Source organism: Protopterus annectens, chromosome 2.part1, assembly GCF_019279795.1.
Source record: "Protopterus annectens isolate FY-2018-M chromosome 2.part1, PAN1.0, whole genome shotgun sequence".
Lineage (NCBI taxonomy): Eukaryota > Metazoa > Chordata > Ceratodontiformes > Protopteridae > Protopterus > Protopterus annectens.
The window spans coordinates 204,844,770-204,860,103 of record NC_056729.1 but is presented as its reverse complement, the minus strand read 5'-3'; positions in this window follow the sequence as shown (position 1 = coordinate 204,860,103).

Here is a 15,334-nt window from a genome sequence, read left to right as displayed (position 1 = left end):
GTGTGTGTGTGTGTGTTCTCATACATGTTTGGAACCAGTGTAGTCTCTGGCCCTTGTTTGCAGAAGAATTATCACTTTTCCTTTCTTTCACAGCAGGAGTTACTTTGTTGTGTCTTAAATAATATATGCCACTATTTTTTATTCTGATATGAAAGTTTTTTACTTTTCAAGTTCTGGTAAACCTGAAAATGTTTGTAAATGGAGGATTATAGATAAGCTTTTATTAATTATCATTTTTTCAAGCTAGTTTTTCCATTACACTGTCTTCAACAGCATGTAAATGTAGCAGCCTTCTGGGCTGTTAAGGCCGTGGACAGAATTTCACCAGTTCAGTACTATTGACATAGTCTCTCATTCTTTCCATGTGTACTCTGACTAAGTCATAAAAAGCCTTTTTTCCCATTTTCCCAGTTTATGTGCATGATTTGAATTAGTAAGATAGATGGATATTTTTTTTATTTTCTGTTTTCCCAAATTACTTCTATTAGTTTTCAAAAAAAAACTGAAATAAAAAAGTAGTGTTTAAATTCTATATACTGAAACATGCTTACACACAGCAATAATGCCTAAAAATTCATAAATGCTTAAAATGTGTGTGTGTGTGTGTGTGTGTGTGTATATGTGTGTGTGTGTGTGTGTGTGTGTGTGTGTGTGTGTGTGTGTGTGTGTGTGTGTATGTATATATATATATATATATATATATATATATATATATATATATATAGATATAGATATATATATATATATATATATATATGTGTGTGTGTGTGTGTGTGTGTGTGTGTCTTACTGCTAAAGCCAAGACTAGGGTAAGGTGAGAGGGACAGGTACCCCAGACACAAGAAGTCAGTGGGTACATTCAGAGATTTAGTATAAATGACAACTGGCTCTCAATATGTCCCTGCAGTAATGCTCCCTGTAGCAGGAAAAGACTTAAGCAGCTGCAGTTATTGATTATAGTCCTAGCCAGTGGTGGCTGGTGACTTCAAACCAAAGGGTGGCTGCAGGAGACAAGCTGAATGGGTGGGACCAACTGGAAGGGGTGTGGCCAAATATAAAGGGGTGTGGCTATGCTCAAAACCACAGAAACTGAGTTGCCAAGCCATCATTATGAGAGTCTAATCAAGACAAAATAAAGTGGAGGAGAAAAAAATATTTCAATTAATTGGCTACATGACAGCTTACTTAATATCTAGATGGAAACAAAAAGGTTGTGAGGCATGAAAAAATAAATTACTTTTTAAATACATTACTGGAATGCTAGTCAAAATCAAGTATAGAAAAAGAAGCAACACTCAACTCAAACCACTTCTCCTTGCACTGCAGTTCTAATTATAATTTATATTCAGCTTTATAAACATACCAAGTAACATGCTGATACCCCCACTTGTAAAAATATAAAATAGCCACACAATACAGCTAGGAACCTGTCAAAGAAGGGACACATTTTTAATATTAGTACTGTTAAGTTGAGCACCTGACAAAATAAGAGAATATAGATGCATTTCTGAAATAAAAGCAATCTGTAACTCTGATCATTACAATTATTTATTAATTGCAAACTTTCCACGTTTCTTCCAAAATTGCCATTTTGCAGAGGGATTATTAGGGGGAGAGCAACATTTTGAGACAAAATTGAGTACAGTTGAGAGGTTTGGATATATCTAATTCTATAAAGAGATTCATTTGAGCATACCTCTCAACCTCTTAACGCAGAAAATTTGGACTAGGCTAAATATATTGGGGGAACAAACAAACAGTACTAAAAATTGCTCTTGTATAAACTTAGATAGTTGATAGAATAGCAAGTCTTGCTTTAGCATGCATTTTTCTGAAGGGTACAAAGTCTGAAAATCAATGTCTGTCATTATTTAGTGACTCCATTCCTAAATGATTTGCCAGAAAACCACACATTTTATGAGGAACAAACCAAAAATAAAAAGCAAAAATCTATTCATTCTGTGAAAATCTGGACAGTTGAGAGGTATAGTTTAGTCAGGTGAATTGTGCGACAGAAATTCTATACGACGGACTTAGCTCTCTAGGTGTGGACAATAAGTACCACCCCCCCCCAAAAAAAAGAAGATCTAAGAGAAGTGATTGCTTCAATCTGGCTTCATCACTTTCAATAGCAATTAGACTCAATCAGTAAAAATATTCAGTAACAAAAAATATTTGTGCTTGTAGACAGTTAATTTAACTAGTTCCTAATTGTGCACATCCAACAAAGAATTGGGAGGGAGCATACTTGAGTTGATGAGATAATCAAAAAAACACCTTCCTGATTGTATTAAATTATATTCCTTGTATAATACTGTACAGTTGTAGTTTTGAACATTTTTCCAATAAACAATGAAACAAAATGCATGCACCAATAATGACAAAACTACCCAATTCAGAATATTTCCATCATAAAAGTCTACTCAAACTTCTACGGTCCACCAGTATCAGTAATTATGCATAATCTCTGCAGAAGTAAAAGTAATCTAAATAATTCCACATTAAAGAGATCTGTAACTAATGAAGAGGTCGCTGCTAGCAAACAACTTTATATTTCATTGTTTCATCTACAAATAAAATGCCTATTGCCCTTGAGCAATAAATTGCCTATGTTACATTAAAAAAATGATAAGCTTGTAATATTGCAATAGGGAATGGATGGCAAACTGATAACAGGTTCATAGTTACTAGGTATCTCTGCCAAAGAGGACATTCTCAGGACTGCAGCATCCACCCCCTTTAAAAGTACAACACAGTATAGTATCAGTAATGCATCTACATAATGTGGGAGTAGAACCCACAGCCTTCTGCATCAAAAGCAAGTATTCAACCTGTTATGCTATTAAAAATACAAGCAAACTCAGCATAAGCAGCACTAAACTTCTCTTCCCTTAAAGCTCTCAGCTCCTTGTAAAATCCACTCAACACTCAACTGTATCGCTTAACTTTGCAGCACAAGAAATCTGGAAAAAAACAAAATTTATTGCTGGGGATAACAGAAGCCCAAAAACCAGGAACACATTTTAAACACTGTTTGTATAATCTTGGAAAGTTGCTAGACACACACACACACACACACACACACACACACACACACACACACACACACACACACACACACACACACACACACACACACACACACACACACACACACACACACACACACACTCCTGTATATTACCTTGCACACACACCTGTATATTCCCTTGCAGCAGCTTTGTTCCTGGAGATGAACCTTCTCTTGTAATAAATACAAATTCCCTTCCCTTGCAGTGAGAGCCAATCAGCTATCCATGCATGTGACTATTGCAGTCCGATCCCCTTCCAGTCTATGTCATTACAAACTGCATAGACTTCTGGGCATCTGTACACTGATGCCTTCTCTTCATAATCTGGATTGGTTAAACAGCAGTCTGGATTTACAGAAAACCCAGAACTCGCCAAGCGTACATGGGCAGTTTGAGTTCTGGGACTCGCAGCTAATTATTTTATTTTCAAAATACTTTTTTCAATTTTACAGCTGGGGGGCTGCAGTCCTGCAGTCCAATAGCACGGGCCACCCCTGGTCCTAGCTGTTTAAATGGCAATGACATTTACTGTATTTATGCTTTAGGATCCATGCTACAGTTTAGAAAATCTCAGTGCTAAACTTTCTGAACTGAAATTATAGCAATGAGTTCTGTTAAACTGAAGAAGGAACTTGTTTTTTTGGTAATGATCTTCAACTAGAGATTTCTTTTCTGCATCTTATTGTATGCATACTATTGTCCTATCTAATTATTGTATTTTGCTTACATTTCTGTGGAACTTTTCTTCCCGGGCCTCTGCTGAAAATGGGCTTCTGGCCCAGTCGGACTTTCCCAGTAAACAAATATAAATAAATAAATACATTAATTAATTAATTAATTAATTAATTAATTAATTAACTGAATTTGAGGACTTTTTTTTTACTTTTGGTTTTCAACTCTGGCCAGGGGAATGGGGTTGACCATGGTAACTGACAACCTGTTGCAGTTCAGCTTGCTAGTTTTATGAAATTGTGTATAGCCATAGTTTCAGAATAGTTACTTGTTACAAATTCATCATAGGAATCTTGAATGTGAACATTGTATCTATTACAAAATTGACAGGTGAGTAGGATAACAACAGACTTTGCCACTACTGCACCTTGAGTCTTCTATGTACACCTGGAAAAAAGTGCATTTAACGTTTTCTGAAAAAAAGTTCACTATAACTTTGTATAGCTACAGAGGCAGAGGAGGTTCGGATGAGTTTTTAGAGCTCACTTATTGATTTTGTTTGTTAACTTAAAACAAGAAATTAATCAATTGGTGCTACTTAATCCTGGAACACTATTTGTCTTAATTACCTCACTGTATCAGGTCATTTGTGTAAGTCTGTGTATTAGACTTTTCAGATGTTCTCACGTGAAGCAACATCTTAGGATATTTACATAATGTTCAAGTTTGTTTAATCCCTTCTAAAGCGATTACTTTTCTCTAGTCATTGGGCAGAAGACTTGTGTTGTTTGATTATGCCTGTCCACTAGCCACTCGCTTAATATCTTTCTTAAAAGAATAGATGAGAATCCATTTTGGCTTATCATGCTCTGAGACAGAGTTATCTGTCAAACTGACATTTTTTTCTTACAAAACTGAGGTAATGTCAGTGAAGGAAAATTCTCTTTTTCCTATTTGGAATTCATAAAGGACATCTAGCTATGACTACTTGCTATATGCGTGGCTACTTATCCCAACCAGCACAACATGGCACAAGGTTGCCAGTCACGTCCTGACAGTGCGGTGAGCAGGTATCCATACTTTTACCAAGGTTCTGCTAGTCAAGAGACACATTTATCTATTCTTCTTCCTAAAATAGCATGTCCAGATGTCACTTTTGCCCTTCCTATAAGCATCAGCTGCTGGTACTGGTTTACGATCCATGAGCTAATTAATTATTTAACCACATAATTTCTGGCATTCTCTGAAACTCCATTATATCTCTTTGCAGGGTTTGTTGTTTGCCATCTCCACCAATTTGCATATTTACTAAGATACTTATTTAATTTGTGTTTTGTAGGATTTAATGCTATATCTATTGCTAAACTTCTTCTATCCAATACAACATATCAGACAATACAAATTTAAGATTGTAAAAATGCATGTCAAACCTTAATGCATATCCACTATGGCAAAAACATATCAAAGTCATGACTGAGCTTCAATATGAGAAGTGAAAAGTATTTGTCTTGTAAAGTTTAATTTATGCTTGAAAGCATTAAGCTGATGACATGTAATATGTCATTGCTTAATATCTGAGAACTTGTAAAGCCCAATGTTTTGATGTTTGTCTTTTGCAGTATGAATTGGTTTATTTGGTCTGAAAGTTGTCTCTTATCTTTGTTCAGCTAACTCATTTAGGCGAGATCCTTTTCCCATTGCTTGAAAAAGAAAATACATTTTGTTTTGAAAAAAAATCCTTCTTCATTTTATAGTGCTGCTTTATTTTATTTTATTTGAGTATTTTATTTTATTTATTTGTCATTTGATAACTGGGAATGTGGACAAATTTTAAATATTTTTGTTATAAACTTAGAAAGCTGTTGGATGTTAACATTCATTTTCAGAACAACATGATGTCTGGATCTGAAATGTCTGTCATTATTTAATAACTTCAATGCCCAGTGGCTTGCCAGAAAACTTCAATTTTTATGAGGAACAGACCAAAACTATAAGGCAAAAATCCAGACATTTGAGAGGTATGCTGCAGATATTTTGTCAGGTACATTGGAGAAATGCAAGGAAAATCAAGTATGTTTCTCGTTCTTTAGTTTTGCAGAATGTACCTAATTTTTCATATTTTGCTCTGTCCCTCAGCATATACCAGTAGAAAGTCTGGCCACTCAACAGTACTTTAATAGCAAGACTTTTTTTTTTGGTATATGATCAATTTACAATAGGCACACTAGTTGGACTGTCCAATCAGCATGGTCGTTTTTACATAGTAATAAGCCTTTATTGTATAATTTACAGTAGCTGATAAGTAATTACATACAAGGGAAGAAAATCTCCACAACAGATAAAACACAAACAGATTGAAACACATGTAGCAAATATTACTAGGATAGACTCCAATCAAGAATACAATCTGTATTGTAAGTAGTAAGTCACTTTCAGTAACTGATAGCCGCTGTTATTTAGACACTGCATGATCTTTGCCCTAGTGTTCCTCCCATCACAATAACAAACATCTGCCTTTCTTGATATTAATCGGTGTATTACTTTGTTCAGGAAATTGTCTTCTTGTGGATGTTGGCTTCCATATTTATAGAGAACTATGCAATAAGAACTAACTTCTCAATGTGTTCTAAAATTCAGAATGTGTATGACTTTTTTTCTACTTATATTGTACTTACCCACATATTTTCTAGACATTATTTTAACCCATCCTTTTGAGTAATAGTGAAACACATGGAGACTTGGTATGGGTTCATAGGTTCCTAGACAAATACTAGGCTAATTGCCCTTGCAAGCCAAGCCTAGCCAATTATCCCTTGTGAGACTTGAACCCTGCACCTTGTGTTTGCAAGACAAAGACCTTAACCATTAGGCCACCCTCCCTATAATGCCATGCTGTTAAAACAGCATTTTTCCAAACACCTGACACACTTCACTTGGTTCCTCAATATATCGAACTATATCCCAGTTTCCTTATGACAGGCCATAATAAAATATTCAGACAATTCTAGAAAGTTAATTGATTACAAAATTACACTTAAGTATGCAATTGTATCTCCAAAAACTTAAATGTAACTTAATCTTGATTTACCTGGCAACACACTGCTTGGTCAATACATGAAATTTAATCCTTGCTGTATATGTATTAACAAAACAGGTGTATTGTCTGGTAAAAAAAGCATGTATTGTTTTCCTTCTGATGAATAGGAGCTTAGTGCGCATATATTCTGGATATTATTTCCCCCATCGATCAGGGCAGAGATCAGCTATTTTTCAAATGAGAACCAGATATAATGACTGATTGTGATGACAGAAGTCCAGTGAACATTACACGTGTTACCTATATAAGATGCCATATATCACTTCATCAAAGATAGTTCATTTAAAAAATAACAAATTTAACAAAATAATAGGGAACAAAACACTCTTGAGGACGCCATTCTTTCCCTAAGGATTTCACTGCATTGAAATCCTGATGTACATGCCAGCATATATCTTTTTTCAATAAATAACATTTAGACCTCACTCTATATTTAATAATGCAAAGATTTCCTTGCCTGATAAAATAACATGATTTTTTTTTTCTCATGCAATGATAACATGGGACACATATATTTTAGACATTATTTCCACCCAGCCTTTTAAGCTTAGGTTGAATAAATCCTCAGTGGAAATCATATGTATAGTTCATTTAAGAAAATTAATAATAATATAACTAAGGCACTTATATTATGCTATCTGTGTTTAAAGGAATCTCAGGCATGCTATTCTGTCCCAAAATATTTCAATGCTTCTCAGTCTTGATTTATACAACTGCCTTTGTCAGGACAGACCTCATCTTAAATGCATTAACAGAAATATTGCCTTGTCTGCAGAAATAAAAAATATTTTTTTTCTGGCAAAACGAAAACTTAGTGCATACATATTCTGAATAATTATATTCATTCAGGCTTTTGAGTTGCTGTCAAATATCCCACATGAAAGCTAAGGTATAATGCCAGAATGCAACAATTGCAATCCTCTGAAACACTACATTTGTTCTCAGTACATATGATACTATATCTCATTTCCCTTGACTGGCAGTTGGCAAAGAGGATTAAGGCTGTGCGCTATAACAAACTTACTTTCTGTGGTACAGGATACGATTCCCATAGCCTCAATGTATCTGCTGTGGGTACTGAGCAAGTTATTTAATGAGACAGTGCCTTGAGGCAACTGGGAATTTGGGCTAGGCTTTATTTATCTCCTGGACTGCATGCTTAGTAACTAAATGTAAACCTAAATACATGCATAATAAAAATCCTTAATTTTAATGCAAAGTTTGTAATGCTTTTCTTCTTGCAAATATTTCAGTTCTTCTCACTTCTGGTTAAGGTGACAGTATACTACCTTTCTTAATACAAGGAGTTTAGGCCATACCCTAAATACATTAACAACAAATATGGCTTCCCTGACAAAATATTTGTATTTTCTGTCTGGTATAATGAAAATAGCATACTTATACCGGTAACATGAAAATAGCATACTTAAACTTTTCACATTATTTTTTCATGCCCCTTTGACCAGAGTTACATACCAGCTATAATGCCAAACTGTGATACGAAAAGTCCACTGACTCACTGAACTTGCTATCTTTGTATGAGTCCTTCTTCAAATGAGAAGGGGAGGAGAAGACAAAAGTTTGTAGTGTGGGTGTGTGTGTGTGTGTGTGTGTGTGTGTGTGTGTGTGTGTGTGTGTGTGTGTGTGTGTGTGTGGGTCTTTTCATACCCTTGTTTTAAGGTGATACTTTGTCAAACATGTTCCATCTCACAAAAAAAAAAACTTGCAGTTATGGCAGAATATCACATTTCTGATGCTCCAATATATGCATTTTTTCCCTCCCTCTCTCAATACCTCTCCTGGCAAACTTTTGTGAGGCCTAGGCAGAAAAAAAAAACTCTTATTATTTTCTGGCTTGTTTTTTAAAGAGTCAGTGTTATCTTAGCTGCAAAGTACCTGGACAAAATACAGGTGTCTGCATCAGTATTGGGGACAGGATTGGTTTGATGATCATGGTATGTTTTCTGAATTTTTGTGCATGTGCTTAACTATGCACTTTTAGTGGCTGTGTGTACACCATTTCCTTTGGTAGGACAGAAAAAATTTAAGTAAATCTATCTTCACAAGGCAGAAAAAAGATATTTGTATGCCATGCTTTAATCGTTCAAATAGATTCTTAACTTTGAAACTTTTGATCCCTCATATCTGTTTCTACCATTTTCCTATTGCGTGTTTTAACATGACTACAATTTTGACTTGCGAAGTGGTTAGCATATGCTGTGATGTGCACAATTTGTTTTGCGTGTTGACCACAAAACTTTATTGGCTATGTTTTGTTGCAGTCTTAGACCACATAAGAAATTGTGTATCCAGCATCTGCATATGCCTCTCACAATTGTGGTGACATACTTGATCTAGTTCATTTCACCGTTATCTCACTATTATATAGAACTCTGTGCACATGCTTTGTAGATAGCCCATTTTTTGCAGCTGGACTAAATTTGTAGATACCACAAAATCTCTCTCAGCTGCAGAATCAAAATAATTTATCAAACTCTCTCATATTGTTAGCCCTGCCAAGGACTGGTCATGCTGTGCATCACTTTACTGACCAATGGCTAAAGTAAAAAAATCGGGTATTTCTTGCTGTCATTCTTCTAATATAGTTGACTGTCACAAATATATAATGAAATTCCATGCAAGCATCCATTGTTTGCCTTAATTAAGCTTCTAGAAAGCTAATGACATTTATAACCAAACATTGATCTTTTCAACGTTATGCACTGTATAAATTTAAACTGATAATTAAAGAGCAGAAGGACTTTATGTATCAATTTCTTCCCTAGACAACAGCTTTCTTTCCTTTTGTGTATGGAGAATAAATGTGTATAGTCTTTATTGCAACTGAAATGGATACATTTCATTACGATTTTGCCAGTGTTCACTTGGCAGTAATTCTGTCACAAAAATTAATTTGTCAACAGAAGCAAGCCATCCTCTCTACAGTGTAGTTATATGCATGGCCATAGACATTATGCATGGACTTTGGGTTGTGAGCTCAATGACCTCACATTTCAATTCAAGGCTGCCATTTGACTGAAAGGGCTTTTGCCAGTTGTCGGAATGTATAATATTCTGAGTGATTTGACTATTGATATCTGATGAGGCAACCCTATGCTTATAGAGTGCCCATGTTGCTGGCCTGTCCACATTGACATTCACTGTCTTATAGTCCATCTGTAACTTTAATAAGTATCAGGGTCTTCTCCAACTATTTTCTCTATCTTGCAGTATTGATTATGAGTGCACTACTGACACAATCTCATTTGCATGCTGCTTCTACTTTGTGCACTACTGACACGATCTCATTTGCATGCTGCTTCTACTTTGTGCACTACTGACACGATCTCATTTGCATGCTGCTTCTACTTTGTGCACTACTGACACGATCTCATTTGCATGCTGCTTCTACTTTGTGCACTACTGACACGATCTCATTTGCATGCTGCTTCTACTTTGTGCACTACTGACACGATCTCATTTGCATGCTGCTTCTACTTTGCACATTCTATTGACACCTCCTTTGTATATACTCTTCCTTACATGCATTTTCGCTGTCAGGTCATGAATTCAGTGCATCAGAAGATGATAATTTAGTAGAGTCGCTGTCAGCAAGCACCTCTTCAAGTACAGTGAGGCAGTTAATTTGTTTTTTGACATTTTTAATCTAAAATGACAAGCTTTGCCTGTGGACATTCAATCAGTGAGCACCGTCTACCTCAACATGAAAAATGCATACACTGCATTATTACAGTTGGATATTTTGCTTCCTTAACACATTGCAGGGGATCCTGCAACATATTTGAGGGATGATATACTTTCTTTCTAAGTATTATAACACTCTCTCTGCCTTCCCCACAACCACTGCCTGAAGAGTTTACCTTTCGATATTCCACATATAATAGCTTTGCAAACAGCCTTAATTGAACTGCCCCATGTTGTGAAGGAACTGTCTATCCGCAAACATTTTTTTTTTCTGTGAAGAGAATTCCACACAGATAAATAAGAAATGTGCAGATGTACCCAGAATGGCATTGAGGCATTAGCACTCCCTTACTCCTGGTGCATACATACAGATGTTTCTTCCCTGCAGTTGACAATCAGAGAGCCTTTCAAACACAGAAGGCCTTGTAGAAATGTTGGAGAACTTTAAATTTTTCCATGGTATATCATTACTAAAGCACCAGCAACAAAAATTATGCCCTCCTCTCCAAACTACAAATTTGGGGCATTGATCCTGCTGTACTCACAGAGACACAGCCTTACATTGCTACAGATGTTAGTAAAAGCACTGCTTTTCTTGTATGTAGCAGTGCTGTACACCCCCCCCCAAAAAAAAAACAAAAAACACTTTATCTCAGGAAAACCTCCCCAGAGATGAGTGGAACATGTGTCATTATCAACAATATGACAGTGAGGTACTTAGGACTCATTCACTACCAATAGACTTTCTCTCTTCCTGCAGTAGATGACCATAAGCCCCCTACCCCTAGAGCTCTACATGTGGAATTTTAAGCTTTCTTTTTGACCTGAAGCACACTGTCAACAATCACATGGAGAACAGAAAAAAATAAACAGTGTGTGTTTTAGTACTTATGATATACCCTCAGCATAACTGACACTTCTAAGAAAAATGCAGGAAAAAAACATTCTTCTTTGTTGTATCGACACTATTCAAGCAAGTTGACTTTTATGTGAAGAGCCTTAAAAAGCCCAGTATAACAGCCATAATTACCCTTGACTCAACTAAATGTACTAACCAGTTCCCCTCCCTCTATACACTGTTTCTTCTCAAATGAGTGGCAAATTGATGCAGACAGGTTAGTTAAATGTATGCAATTAAACCCTCTGCTTAATAGATTTTGCAACAAGGTGAGGGCTGTCTGTCACCGAGAAATATATAAACGAAGGTATGAGAAGCCTTAATCATAATGAACATGATGTGTTATTTCTGGGTCCCAAATTGTATAATTCCAATGTGATTATACTATAATAATAAGTTTACTACTCTTCTGGACACCTGGACAAGAGAAAGCTTTTTTTTTTAAATCAGCTTTCAATGATTTAAAAAAAACAAATGCTAAAATGAAGTTATCATGGAATGTATATGTTCCTTTGGGACCAGTTGATCATAACGTAATGTTTGAATGCACCTTTTCTATAGCTTGAGGTTGATCTGAAGCAATCCTCATTTATTCTTTCATTGTTAGTTTTACTTGGAAATTGCAATTATCAACCCATTGTGACAGCAAAATTACAGAAAAAATAATTAAATAGATAGATGGATGGATAGAGAGATAGAGTGATAGCAAATAAATAAACAGTCACATTTCATTAATTCATACCAAAAGTTTGACTTCATAATTTATTTATTTATTAGTATTTCATAACTGGGTATATATGAACTTTCCCAAACCCAGCATGAGAGCACAGCCTGGTCATGTGATTTGCTTAGAATCTCACTAATAGGAAAATGGTGGCTGAAAGACTCAAACCATGGAATACAGGAAGGAAGGAAGGAGCACGTTAATAATTCATAATTTCAATCCGCTGTCTTAAGTGGAAATAATAAGATTCACATTTTGAAATATCTTGGCAATAGCAATAATAACTCTGCATGGAAATGATTTCTGATTTTTTCCTTTAATAGAGAATGGAATGTTCCAAAAACAACTTTGGCTTTGTTTCTGTTTCCATAACATTAATTCATGAAATACATCTTTAGCAGTCCTTAGTCATTACTTGTGATATACTTTGTATAATAACATAATGAAAACATTTTTTCCTTGTTTTTCTTGTCTTTTCTTTTCTTTTCCAAAGATAATTGATTTTATCCTGAATACAAATGAGATTGATATGTATCATAATTGATTTTGTTGTAAAGATGAAGAAGAAAAGCAAGACCACAATTAGTTTGCTCACAGAATTTTTTTCCACATCCTGGAGAGAATAACACATTAATTTTAAATACGTATAGCAAAATGTACAGCAGCTAAAAACTTGTTAACCTCTTACAGAGGTTCACAGTAAAGGTTTATGTGATTTTAAAGGCTATATATATATATATATATATATATATATATATATATATATATATATATAGCCTTTAAAATCACATAAACCTTTACTGTGAACCTCTGTCAGAGCTGAATATGGAGTTTACTTGCATTTCTTAAAAGGATCCATTGATTAAGTGGGATGGCATATTCCTAATGCATTCAGTTCCTCCAGTCTAGAGTAGACCTTCCTACTGAATGTAAATATACTGTTTATAGAGTGAAGAGAAGCTGTAGACAAATTAGAAGCACATTTGCCTCCTTTCCCAAGTCTCAAAGATTTTTGAGAAACTCATAATGCTCCACTTAAATTATTATATAAAAAACATGATAAGTATAGGAAGATTCTTCATGAATATCTTAAATTTAATTGTGTATCATTTCCAAAGTTAACATTATTATTACTCACCCTATTCAACAGCTTCTTGACTTTTGTCTGATTGCCTAATCTGGGGGATACATAAGAAGTATGTCACAGCTTACATCTTTAACCCACCCAGGGCAAAAAGTGCTAGAATTATTTTTTAGCAAATTGCCATATAACTAGGTCTGTAACTTTCCAATGTTCTCCTGTCAGTGCTCTAACACCTTAATTGAGCTGAGGTCACAATCACAAAAAACAAAAATGTATCAGGTCATAAATAAAAAACATTTTTTTATTGAAATAAAAACAAATACAAATAATTTGAGGCTGATTAATTGATTAATTAATTAATTCATTAATTAATGTTGTGTGGAATTTGATTTTGTTTGGATTTTGTATAAAAGTGGGTAATTGCTCATGATACTCTGTTCTGATGAAGTCTGATTATTGTTACAGACAAAAGCGCTTCACCTACTATTTGTTTTTATTTCAATAAACAAATGGGGTTTTATTTCTGAACCAGTATATTTTTGTTTTGTGATTGTGACCTAAATTGAGCTGTTTAATGGATATAACATGGTGTCATCTTAATAAATTTGGACAAACTTCCTCACTCATAACTATTGCTTATTTTTCTCTACAGTAACTAAGTCTGAAAGAGTGATGTCAATTTTAATACAACATTCTGTGTTTAATTGGTAAGCTCAACAACACTGCTGCAATACATCATGACCTATCCCTAGTTTTGAAAGACAATTTATAATAACACAGTGACAAGCAAGTCAAATGTCTTGACATATCAATTAACAGAAGAAAGTCTGCCTTGAATCTGACAAATATTCAACACATCCAGTCTAATAATGCTAACTTTGGAATTGATTCACAATTAAATTTAAGATATTCATGAAGAATCTTCCTATACTTATCATGTTTTTTATGCAATAATTTAAGTGGGGCATTATGAGTTTCTCAAAAATCTTTGAGACTTGGGGAAGGAGGGAAATGTGCTTCTGATTTGTCTACAGCTTCTTTTCACTCTACAAACACTATATTTACATTCAGTAGGAAGGTCCACTCTAGAATGGAGGAACTGAATGCATTAGGAATATGCCATCCCACTTAATCAGTGAATCCTTTTAAGAAATGCAAGTATACTCCATATTCAGCAACAAATGGTATGATTTTACTATATTTATATCCTGGTTTACTTATTCAGCAGTCAATGGGGAGAAGTAGAATCCTGCTGAGTTTTTAAACCGATGTATACATATGCAAAGGTCCTCAACAAAAACACACACAAACTCCACTGCCCACCACTTTGCATGCCACACATAGTCCAGACACCTGCGTCTCACAGCCACTAAGGTCTAAACATAAACCCAGCATATTAGTCATAAGAGAGTCCACTGTGAGACACACAGATGTGCCCATCACCAGGCTGGATAAGGAGAAAGTCATGGTTGTTTGTCAGGTGCCAGAATCCACCATAGCACCCATGCACTCAAGTCTGTCAACAGGTACTGTTATGAGTCTGTCATAGTCCGTGTTGGCATGAATGACATAGACATACCTCAATGGACTATATGAAGAGAGACATGATTGAGCTCGCAGACTATGTGTCCCAGGCAGGCATGTTCCTAGCCTTAAGCAGCATTCTACCGTCACCCAGAATGATGCCTCAATACAAACAGAACATGATTGACTTTAACAATTGGCTTAGTTCCTGGTGTCATTCCAAGGGGATCCAGTACCTGATAGCCTGGGATGACATGATTGACAAACCGCAATGTTTTGCCAGAGATAGCCTGCATCTGTCTCCCTTGGGTTTCAGGCTCTTTGCAAAGGTTCTTGCCTCCCCCATAGTGCCTTTTTAGGCAATGCCATGAGGTCAAAACTTCCAACATATTTCATCAAAACATAAATTAAAGGTCATCCTGCTAAATGCTAGGAGTGTAAACATGAAACTGCCCTCATTGCAGGCATTCTTAATCCTGGAAGATGCTGACATTTCTGCAGTCACAGAAATCTGGTTCAAAGCTATGACGAACCCCCCAGACAAACCAGGTTACTCATC